At 41.4% G+C, this 11,445-nt stretch overlaps 1 non-coding gene across 1 annotated transcript; it reads left to right on the forward strand.

Annotated features, from left to right (window-relative positions):
* The first annotated feature begins 11,123 nt into the window (after positions 1-11,123).
* Positions 11,124-11,230, forward strand: LOC111751141 (U6 spliceosomal RNA). Its single transcript, XR_002786228.1, has one exon. It is a non-coding gene; the product is annotated as a U6 spliceosomal RNA (small nuclear RNA).
* The last annotated feature ends 215 nt before the right edge of the window (positions 11,231-11,445 follow it).

The raw sequence follows: 11,445 nt of genomic DNA on the forward strand, positions 1-11,445 counted from the left end.
GGCGGGGCCTGGGGGGCGGGAAAGAAAGGCTGGGCGGGGCCCGCAGGCCCCAGGGAGGGGGCCAGTGGGAGCGGTGGGGAGCAGTGGTGCAGGCAGGGGACGCGAACCGCATTTTTTACCTACTTTGGTGCGATTCCCGCTACCCTCTCCGGATTGGCCCAGGCCGGCACGTCAGGCCCTCGGGTGAGGGGAAAAATCTGCACATTTTTCCCCCTTCCCGCGGCGACCGTGGCCATTTCGAGTGCTCTATGACTCACCGCTAATTTCAGGTCTGGAAAACAAGCAACGATTTATTTATCTTTGGGAACAGCCTGGGGAAGGAGGCCCGGCAGCCCGCAGGGGTGTGGCTGGGAAACGGCAAAGTTGTCTCAGCACGATGGCGCCAGCCCCGCTGCTCGGTTTGGGGGCTTTTAAGTTTGGGATTGTGATCTTTTTAATGGATGGTTGCATCAGAAACCGTTTTCAGAGAGCTAGAAGGAACGAATCCAGGCTTTTTGCTGAGGGCGTTTTGGTGGAAAATAAAGGGAACGGAGACAGATTCCCAGCTGGAATGATTACCTAACTTTGTTTTAAGTTTAATTTAGGCTACCGAGAACATCGTGGCTTCTACCAAAACTATTTTAATTCCCCAAATGTTGAGGCTTTTGGACAAGGCGGTTAGTATGTTTTTTTCTTCTGGGCTCTATGTAATATAGAGGTTGTCTGAGGTTCTTTTCCTGCCCGCTCGACATAGAAACCTGTTTCTCTTTACTCTTGTCCTGGGTTTTTTTTTTTTTAAGAGAGCAAGCCAAGTTGTGGCATTTCGTGGCTTTTCCTACCTGCCCCCCTCCCCCCGATTTCTGGGCAGGCTAGAGCAGTGGTTCTCAAACTCGGCCATTCATCAGGATCACCTAACTTGTTAAAAGTCAGATTTGTGGGCCCCACCCCCATAGTTTCTGTCTGCATGTCTGGGGTCAGGCCTGAGAATTTGCATTTCTAACAATTCCCAGGTAAGGCTAATGCTGCTGATTTGGGACCACACTTTAAGAGCTCTCTCTGCTGAGGGAACCTACCTGTATCCAACTGCAGCTGGAACCTTTTCTCTATCATATAGAACTCAATGGCCCTCCCACCTCCAAGTCTTCAAAGACTTATTTCTGGTCCAAAATCGAATCGTGTTCGTTTAAGGACACGTATCTGCCTGTTCCAGCCTCTCTGCTACATTTCATCCTCCACTTTGCCACCAAACCAAAAAAAAAAAAAAAACCCAAACCCACTGCCATCCAATGGATTCCGACCTATAGTCACTCTGTAGGGTTTCCAAGGCGATGGAAGTGGAGTGCCACATCTTTCTCCCACGGAGCAGCTGGTAGTTTCGAACCTCTGACCTTTGGGTTAGCAGTTGATTGCCTTAACCACTGCACCACCAGGGCTCCTTTTGCCACCAGAGTTATGTCCAAACCTGAATCTCATATCACTTCCCTGCTTAAAACTGACAGTGACTTCCTCCCAGTTCTCCTAGGTCAGTCTGGCCCTTCTGCTCTGGCCTCAGCCTACCTTTTCTGCTGTGTCTACCACATCTTCCTAAGCGTTTCTACTGTTCCACTCAGACTAAACTTCTAATTCCAGAATCCTTCTTGGTCTTTCTAACTGCCATGATCATGGGCCTGGTCTTTTCTCAGCCTGGAAGTTCTTAATCACCCTCGAGTCTGTGAAGACTTCTCTGACCAATTCCCAAAGACTTCGACAGTGGTTCCTTCTATAATTCTGCAGTTCAGCCTTCTCAGACTTTAATAAGCATCCAGATCACTGAGGATCCTGCTAAAATGCAGACTCTGATTCCGGAGGTTAGAGGTGGGGCCTGAAATGCTCGCAGGTGATGTGGATGCTGCTGGTCCTGGGACCACGCATTGAGTAGAGAGGACTTCAGGTTTTCCCCTACTCTTCAAGTAGCTCAGTAGTTGTTTATATGTATTTGCCACCACCACTGGTTAGACTGGGCTCTCCTCGAGGAGAAGGGGGTTTAGAGTACATCTTATATGAGCTGGCATAGCCTGGACATATTGTCAACCCAACCAAACAAGTTGCGGTTGAGTCGGCTGTGACTCATGGCGACCCCATGTGTATCAGAGTAGGACTGTGCTTCATAGGGTTTTCCATAGCTGACTTTTCAGAAGTAGATTGCCAGGCCTTTCTTTCCAGGTACCTCTGCACATGGACTTGAACCTCCAAGCTTTCTGTTAGCAGCCAAGCATGTTAACTGTTTGCACCACCCAGGGACTTGTGACACACAGTAAATTGCTCAATAAATATTTATTCACTTAAATAACCAGTATCTGAAGAAGTTTTAGGATTTATCAGGCAAACTTCTATACCAGCTCATTGTAACCTAAGATGAGCCCCCATTTTTCTTAAGGTCCCATTGAACATTAGTCTCTGCATTTGCACCCTAATTTTCCTGGGTATTTTCATCCCTCCTCAACCTCTAGCGGAATGAAAAGGGGAAGGGTTTTAACATAAAAAAACAAAAAAACATAAGTCTCTCCTTAAGTACTAAAGCTGTATTCCATTTCTCATTTAGAAAACATTTTGCATACTTGATAATCTGTGAACATACAAGCACTTTCATTTAAAACCGTAAGTGTCAGGGGAGAATAAATTATGCATTAATGAAGAGTTTGGGGAGAGACATGTGTTAATATTCTGGGAAAAGCTCCTTTGCAAGGGAACATAACCCTATCGGTATACAGCATAGCAAAAAGTATTTTTAGTCCCTTTTCTACCTCCCTGGAAATTCACCTGTTCCCTATCCAGTGCTCTTATTTATGTCTGTAGTCATTTTAAAAAATAAATTTTATCACATAAGTAAGACATGAATGTATTATCATAAAATACTCAAACACTACAAATAAAAGAAATCCGCTGGAGCACCCCTACTCCCCACTCCCATACTCTCAGTCCCCTCCCCAGAGGTAACTGCTGGCAATGGTTTGGTCCATGGTGTTACAGACTTTCTATGCCTTTACAATATGTAGGTACTCAAAGGAAGATACCTTGTGAATGTGTTTTTGTGTGTGTTTTGTGTTTGTTTTGCTTTTGTTGGTGTTTTGTGTAATAGTTTTATGCCGGGTGTTGTCAGGTACTGCCCCTTGCTTTTGTGCACTTAATGGTGAGCTTGCCGTATCTATAAATCATCCCTCATAGTGGCTGGAGAGCACAAGTGTCGTTTGTTTAACCTTTCTCCTATTAACGGCCATTTAGGTTGTTTAAAATTCTTAGCTATTACAAAGAACGCTGCAATAAACGGCGTTGTGCACAGCCTCTTTGTATGTATAAGTTTGTGTGTGTGTATACACACACAGGAAAAAAAAATAGACATTCCTTCTGGGCTCATAATTTCAACTGCAGGTATTTCTCTGAGAAGTGAGATATACCTGCAGTTGAAATTGTTCGGCCAGAAGAACTGTATATATTTTTAATAATTAAATATTAAACATTGCTGGATTACTTTCCAAAAAGGCTGTGCCAATATATACTCCCACCTACATACAGTATTTGAGAATATCTGTGTATTCTCCACTGACTTTTTTTTTTTGCTTTGCAAATTTTTTTATGTAATTTTATTTATTTTTAGTTTTTGAGACTATACACAACAAAAGATGCACCAGTTCAACAGTTTCTGCATGTACAATTTAGTGACATTGATTACGTTCTTTGAATTGTGTAGCCATTCTCATCCCTTTCTGAGTTGTTCATCCCCCATTAACGTAAATTCACTACCCCCTAATCTTTCGGGGCTGATGTTATCAATTTGGTCCATATAGATACTTCTCAAGGCAGATATCTTTTACTAAAATTAAACTTTTGTTTGGTTTTAAGAAGACTTCGGGGGATATTTTTGGTTTAAGGTTTAAAAATTATCTTAGGGCAATAGTTTTAGGGGTTCATGCAACCTTCATGACTCCAGGAAGTCTGGAATTCATGAGAATTTGAAATCCTGTGCTGCCTTGTCCCTCTTTTGACTTCTTATTAAAAGTTTGAGATGTCCCAGAACAGACAAAACCTAAACTATGATGAAAAAAATCAGAGCAGGTGCTGACTGGGCTGGGAGTGGGGATTGACTCAAGAGGGGCCTAAGTGAATTTTTAGTGATGGAAATGTTTTATATCTTGATAGGGGTTTAGGTTATATGTTGCTGTTAGGTGCCATCGAGTCTCTTCCGACTCACGGTGACCCTATAGGTTACATAGGTGTATGGCTTTCTCAAAATTTGTCTTAAGATTTGTGTGTTTCACTGTATATAAATTTTACTTACAAAGAAAAGTTGATAATAAAAAAGAACCCTGGCCTAAACAAATACTGAACTCTAAGTGTATGTTGAAGTGTTTACAGTGAAGTAAAGTGATGTCTGCAACTTACCTTGATATGCACCCAAAAAATGAGATGGATTAATGATGGATTGATAGATGGATAGGTCTGCGATAATGTTAGCCTATGAGTGTTACTTGTAGAATCTAAGTGGTGAGTATTTGGATGTTCACTGAACAATTCTTTCAACTTTTTTGTATGTTTGAAAATTTTCATATTAAAATTTGGAGGGGGGAATTTTGAGGGGAGAGAAAACATTTATTGAGGACATACTATATGTTGGGCACGTATATCATCTCATTTAGTTTTTCTAGTACAAGCATAACTCAGAGATATTGCAAGTTCCGTTCCAGACCACCGTGATAAAGTGAATATCACAATAAAATGAGTCGCAGGAATTTTTTGATTTCCTAGTACATATTTTTTTTTTATAAAAGTTATGTTTACACTATACTGTAATCTATTATATGTGCAATACCATTATGTCACAAAAAAGTGTACATACCTTAATTAAAAAATACTTTATTGCTAAAAAATGCTAACCATCAAAATGCTGGCCTTCGGCCAGTCACAATCTTTTTGCTGGTGGAGGGTCTTGCCTCAATATTGGTGGCTGAAACTGATCAGGGTGGTGGTTGCTGAAGTTTGGGGTGACTGTGGCGAAGTCTTAAAATAAGACAACGATAAGGTTTGCCACATCGATGGACTCTTCCTTTCACGGAAGATTTCTCTGTAGTATGTGATTCTGTTTGATAGCATCTTACCCACAGTAGAACTTCTTTCAAAACCGGAGTCAGTTCTCTCAAACCCTGCCACTGCTTTATCAACTAAGTTTATGTAATATTCTAAATTCTCTGTTGTCATTTCAACAATGTTCACAGCATCTTCACCAGGAGTAGATTCCATCTCAAGAAACTGCTTTCTTTGCTCACCCATAAGAAGCAACTCCTCGTCTGTTAAAGTTTTGTCATGAGATTGCAGAAATCAGTCACAGCTTCAGGTTCCACTTCCAATTCTAGTTGTCCTGGTATTTCCAGCACATCTGCAGTTACTTCCTCCACGGAAGTCTTGAGCCCCTCAAAGTCATCCATGAGGGTTGGAATCCACTTCTTCCAAACTCCTGTTAATGTGATATTTTGACCTCCTCCCATGAATCCTGAATGTTCTTAGTGGCATCTAGATTAGTGAATCCTTTCCAGAAGGTTTTCAATTTACTTTGCTCAGATCCTTCAGAGGAATCACTATCTGTGGCAGCTATAGTTTTATGAAAAGTATTTCTTAAATAATAATAAGACTTGAAAGTCAAATTTACTCCTTGATCCATGCGCTGCAGAGTGGATGTTGTGTTGGCAGGCATGAAGACAACATTAATCTCCTTGCACATCTCCATCAGAGCTCTTGGGTGACCAGGTGCATTGTCAGTGAGCAGTCATATTTTGAAAGGAATCTTCTTTTCTGAGCAGTAGGCCTCAACAGTGGGCTTAAAATATTCAGTAAACCACGTTGTAAACAGATGTGCTGTCATCCAGGCTTTGCTGTTCCATTTATAGAGCACAGGCAGAGTAGATTTAGCATAATTCTTAAGGGCCCTAGGATTTTTAGAATGGTAAATGAACACTGGCTTCAACTTAAAGTCACCAGCTGCGTTAGCCCCTATAAGAGAGTCAGCCTGTCCTTTGAAGCTTTGAAGCCAGGCACTGACTTCTCCTCTCTAGCTGTGAAGGTCCTAGGTGGCATCTTCTTCCAGTACAAGGCTGTCTTGTCTACACTGAAAACCTGTTGTTCAGTGTAACTGCCTTCGTCAGTTATCTCAGCCAGATCCTCCGGATGCCTTGCTGCACCTTCTACAGCAGCATTTGCTGCTTCACCTTGTACTTTTACGTCATGGAAATGGCTTCTTTCCTTAAACCTCATGATCCGTCCTCTGCCAGCTTCAGACTTTTCTCCTGCAGCTTCCTCACCTCTCTCAGCCTTCATAGAATTAAGAGAGTTAGGGTCTTGCTCTGGATTAGGTTTTGGCTTAAGGGAATGTTGTGGCTGGTTTGATCTTCTATCTAGACCATTAAAACTTTCTCCATATCAGCAATTAGGCTGTTTGCTTTCTTATCATTTGGGTGTTCCTTGGAGTAGCACTTTTAACTTCCTTCAAGACCTTCTGCTTTTCATTCACAACTAACTGTTTGATGCAAGAGGACTAGCTTTTGGCCTATCTCAGCTTTCGGCATGCCTTCCTCACTAAAACTTAATCACTGTTATCTTTTCATTTAAAGTAAGAGATGTGACCCTTCCTTTCCCTTGAACACTTAGAGGCCGTTGTAGCATTATTAATTGGCCTAATTTCAATATCATCATATCTCAGAGAGTAGGGAGGCCCGAGGAGGAGAGGAAGAGAGATGGGAGAATGGCCGGTCAGTGGAGCAGTCAGAACGCACACATTTATCAATTAAGTTTGCTGTCCTATATGGGCATGGTTTGTGCCGCCCCTAAACAATTACAATAGTAACATCAAAGATCACTGATCACAGATCACCATAACAGGTATAATAATAATGAAAAAGTTTGAAATATTGCGAGAATTACCAAAATGTGACACAGAGACATGAAGTGAGCATGTGCTGTTGGAAAAATGGTGCTGATAGACCTGCTCAACATAGGGTTGCCACAAACCTTCAATTAAAAAAAAAAAATGCAATATCTGCAAAGTACAATAAAGGGAAATGCAATAAAACCAGGTATACCTGTAATTTTTTGAAGCTTCCAGGCTATCTCTCTGATCTCAGGTCCTACCACTGTCTCCCTCGTTCACTTCCCTCCAGCCACTTGGCCCTTCCTGCTGCTCCTTAAAAACTCCAGGCATGCTCCTTCCTTACCTGGACCTCGGGGCTTTTACACTGACTGTATCTCTGCCACAAGAACACTTCTTCCCCAGACATGCACAAGCCTTGCTCCTGTGTGACGTCCTGGTGAAACATCACATTCTCGTGGGGCCTTCTCTGTCCACCTACTTAAAATGGAAACTACCTCCCCAAACACCCTGCTTCCTCTTTCCTGTTGTGTTCCTCTCACTGTGCTTATTATTTTCTAACACATTGTACATTTTGCTTACTTCTTTTTATTTTCTTGCCTGTCTCCCTTACAGAACGTAACTATCAAGGCTGGAACTTGTCTCTGTTCTGTTTAACTCTCTGTCCCAAACCCCTAGAGTTGAGATTGTCACAGAGTGTGTATTTAATAACTATTTGTTAAATGAATAAAAGAGGTAGTGCTTTAGCAAGGATTGTATTCTGCTGTAAACTTATGAAATTGTGTTGTTAAAAATAAATCAGAACTCTAAAGAAATTGGAACATAAGGTTTATTCTGAACAGTTATTCTATATTCTATAGAGAGATCATTCTGATTGCCCAAAAAAGGCTCGAAGTAGGCTAGTTACAAAAAAGCTTATAAAGAGAAGAGGAGAGAGAAGAATAGAAGAGTGACCATTGGCTAATCTTAACAGGATTGATTGAATGCTGCTATGATACCTTTTGAAATTTAAGTAAACCTGGCTTTGAACAGGAAAGAAAAGATTAGCAACTTTGGGTGAAAAAAAGCAGCTGGTGGGATTAATTTTGGGTCAGGAATCTTTTTTATGGATAATATTTGGGTTCTGGGGTAAGAAAAGCCTTAAAATCAAAGCAAGATGTCAGTTATTAATTTTTTTTTCTTTGTCAGTGTCTTAAGCCACTATTTTTTTATATGTGAGGTTTATTTAATATACAAAAGAAATATATAGGTAAGAAATTCTGATTTGGTTTATTGGCTGTACTGTGTTGGAGACCCAGGCTCAATCTTGTTGATTTCTACTGCATAGATTCCCAAGATCAACTCATGGTCCAAGATGGCTATTAGGGCACCAGCCATTAGTTCCACATTCCAGGCAGTAAGAAGAAAGAAAGAAGGTAAAAAGGGCAGCCCTTTCCTTTTAAAGAAACTTCTCCAAAGTACCACACAGGGCTCCCACTTATGTCTCAGTGACCAGAACTTAGTCACATGGGAAATGTGGTCTGTTCTCTGAGCAGCAATGTGCTCAGCTAAAAGACTAGGAAGAGTGGCTGAGTGAATATTGGTAGATAACTAGCGGTGGCTGCCACAGGCAGGTATTGTTATTGGTCCCATTCTATAGATGAGGTACGGTAAAGAAGTGTTCCTTGGGAAGCCAGAGGGGTAAGTGATCTGCTCCCAAACCCATGAATTTTAACACCAGGCTACATGACACATCACTCATGGATGAGACTGAAAAGAGAACTGAGCTCTCTCTTGTTGCTTCCCTAATACCGTAAAATAATAGAGGGGGTTTGTTGGCAAAACTAAATAAATGGAAGCTAGAGAAAATACATTCTGGACATCCCTTCATTCACTGCTCATAGCTTAGTCCTGATGGATCAGGCAGCCCCAAGGGCCCTGGCATCTACTTTAGAGAAAGGCCAGATATACGTATGTATATTCATGGGAGTGATGCAGTTCCACATGGTAACAGTATTGATTTCTCTATTAGTCCTCAAGGTAAAGTCACGAACCTCTACTTTATTTTAAAAGTTGTACCAGCCTGAGACCAGAAGAACTAGATGGTGTCCGGGCACCACCAATGACCGTTCTGACAGGAGGGAACACAACAGAGAGTCCTGCATGGAGCGGGAGGAAAGTGTGGAGCAGAACTCAAATTCACATAAAAACCAGCTTAATGGCCTGACAGACTGGAGGAACCCCTGAAACTATGGCCCCCAGAAGTTCTGTTAACCCAGAACTGAAACCATTCCAGAGACCCACTGTTCAGATAAAGATTGGACAGGCCTGTAAAACAAAAAATAATTCATGTGAGGAATGCGCTTCTTAGTTCAATCAGATACAGGAGACTAAATGGGCGGCACCTGTCTGGAGGTGGGATGAGAAGGCAGGAAGGGACAGGAACTGATTGAATGAACATGGGAACCTGGAGCAAAAAGGGGGAGTGTACTGTCGTGTTATAGGGATAGCAACTAATGTCACAAAACAATATGTGTATAAATTTTTGTATGAGAAATTAACTTGAGCTGTAAACTTTCACCTAAAGCACAATTTAAAAAAAAAGTTTGAACAGCTATCATAAGTATTTTTTTTTCCTCAGGTAATAAATAGTGTGCTTCTTGAGTTGAACGATGAATAAATGGAGTAGAAAGTGGAGCAACAATAGTAACCCATAATCCTTAATCTTTGGAACATATACTGTCTCTGAGAGTCTGATGAGAAGTATAGAGCCTCTCTCCAGAAGAACATTCACTTCTACTCAAAAGCGTGGCCTACAATTTCAGGGAGCTCATGGACTATCCTGAAACCTGTCCTTTAAGTTAGATATTTCAGGAAAGCTTTGGGAAATGTTCTAAAAAGGAATCCAGTGTAGGGGTAAACAAACAATTCCGCAGTCCCTCACCCCTGACCCCACCCCTACACCAAAATAGGAGTTGGTACTACAGTGGTTATCAGTTTAGCATGGAATCTTCCAGACCTTTATAAAAATATTAAAAAATATATTTTTATAACATAGAGCACTTTAAAAAATATAAATGGTCTCAACAATTCTTATAGGACTTCAGCTTGGTTTTATTCATTCGTTCAACATATCTTGGGGATCTAATCATGGTGTCTTCCCATTCTTAATTAGCACGGTACATTCTTTCTGTGGTTGTGAGCTGGTTGCTATATTTGCAGAGAACGAAAATGAGCCACAAGAGATTCTGAAAGGGACACGTAAAGGAATCAAGTATTTGGCTTAAGAACAGACTAAATGAGTTTGAATTTTTCAGAGTGGGAAGATGAAGCCCAAGGGTTGAATATAATCCCAAGTTATAAAATCATGAAGGGTAAGAATGAAGTGCATAGAAATTTCGCGTTAAATTCTAACAAATAAGAATAAGAGAGCTTCTCTTAAAGCTCAAAAGAGGTAATTTTAGGTAAAATAGAAGTACTGTTTCACACAGTGGGTAAGAATGGGAGGAAGATGGCAAGGGAGAAGGAAAGTGTGCCACAGATATCGACAGGCCAGGAGTAGCAAGCTCTCTGGTTGGGATCCATCTTTCCCACCCCAATCCTATTACTCTCTGCAGACCTCTGCCTCTCCCGTGGCGACTGTAGGACAAGAAAGCCTCAACCTGCAAAGCACTAGAGCCCTGCTGGTATGGCGAAATGATACCAACACACACAAGTGGGCTGCTCAGGCCCTAAGCTTTCCTTCCCCTGCCCCCTCACATCCTGGAACAGATAGGGGCAAGGATACTAGGAAATCATCTTTAGGGTACAGGACCTGCTGGTTGGGGTGTGGTGGAGGTTGAACTCAGATCGCAACATCAGAGGTTCCCGAGCTTGGTGCATCCCCATCTGTCCCCCTAAACCCTGTGAGACTGGCATCAGTTCTCACCCCTCCTCCAAGCCAAGGTAGATGAAAATCCCGAAGAAATATGAGCCCACAGGTAAAGATCATGAGACAGGTGGAATTCAAGCATTATGAATGAAAGACAGCATGCTAAATAAACTCAACCAGAAGATGCAGTACAGGAAATTAGAAATCAAAAGATCATAGTAAACATTCTCAGGGAGAAAGGAAAGATATTGGGAAACCAGAAGCAGGACCAAGAAGTTGTGGAAAAGTTGGATGCATTGGGAATATAAAAAAAAAATTTTTTTTTTTGTACTAGAAGACTCGATGGATGGAAGGAAAATAAACTAAAAAAAAAGTTACGAAGAAAAGACAAAGATGCAAACAGTACTCGGTTTGGCAGCACAAATACTAAGACTGGAACATTGCAGAGAAGATTAGCATGGCTGCTATGCAAGGGTGACATGCTAATTCGTGAAGGTTTGCATATTTGGGCAGACAAATACCAAGAATGGTGACATAATGTGAAGAATGTAACCAATGTCATTGAACTGTACATCTAGAAATTGTTGAATGGGTGTTATGATCTACTGTGTATATTTTCACAAAAATAAAATAGGCATTAAAAAAATTATTTGTAAACGTCAAAAAAGAGATGTGGAGAAAGTGTATGGAGACCAAAGCTTATTAGCGTTACCAGGAGTGGGAT

Source organism: Loxodonta africana, chromosome 24, assembly GCF_030014295.1.
Source record: "Loxodonta africana isolate mLoxAfr1 chromosome 24, mLoxAfr1.hap2, whole genome shotgun sequence".
NCBI lineage: Eukaryota > Metazoa > Chordata > Mammalia > Proboscidea > Elephantidae > Loxodonta > Loxodonta africana.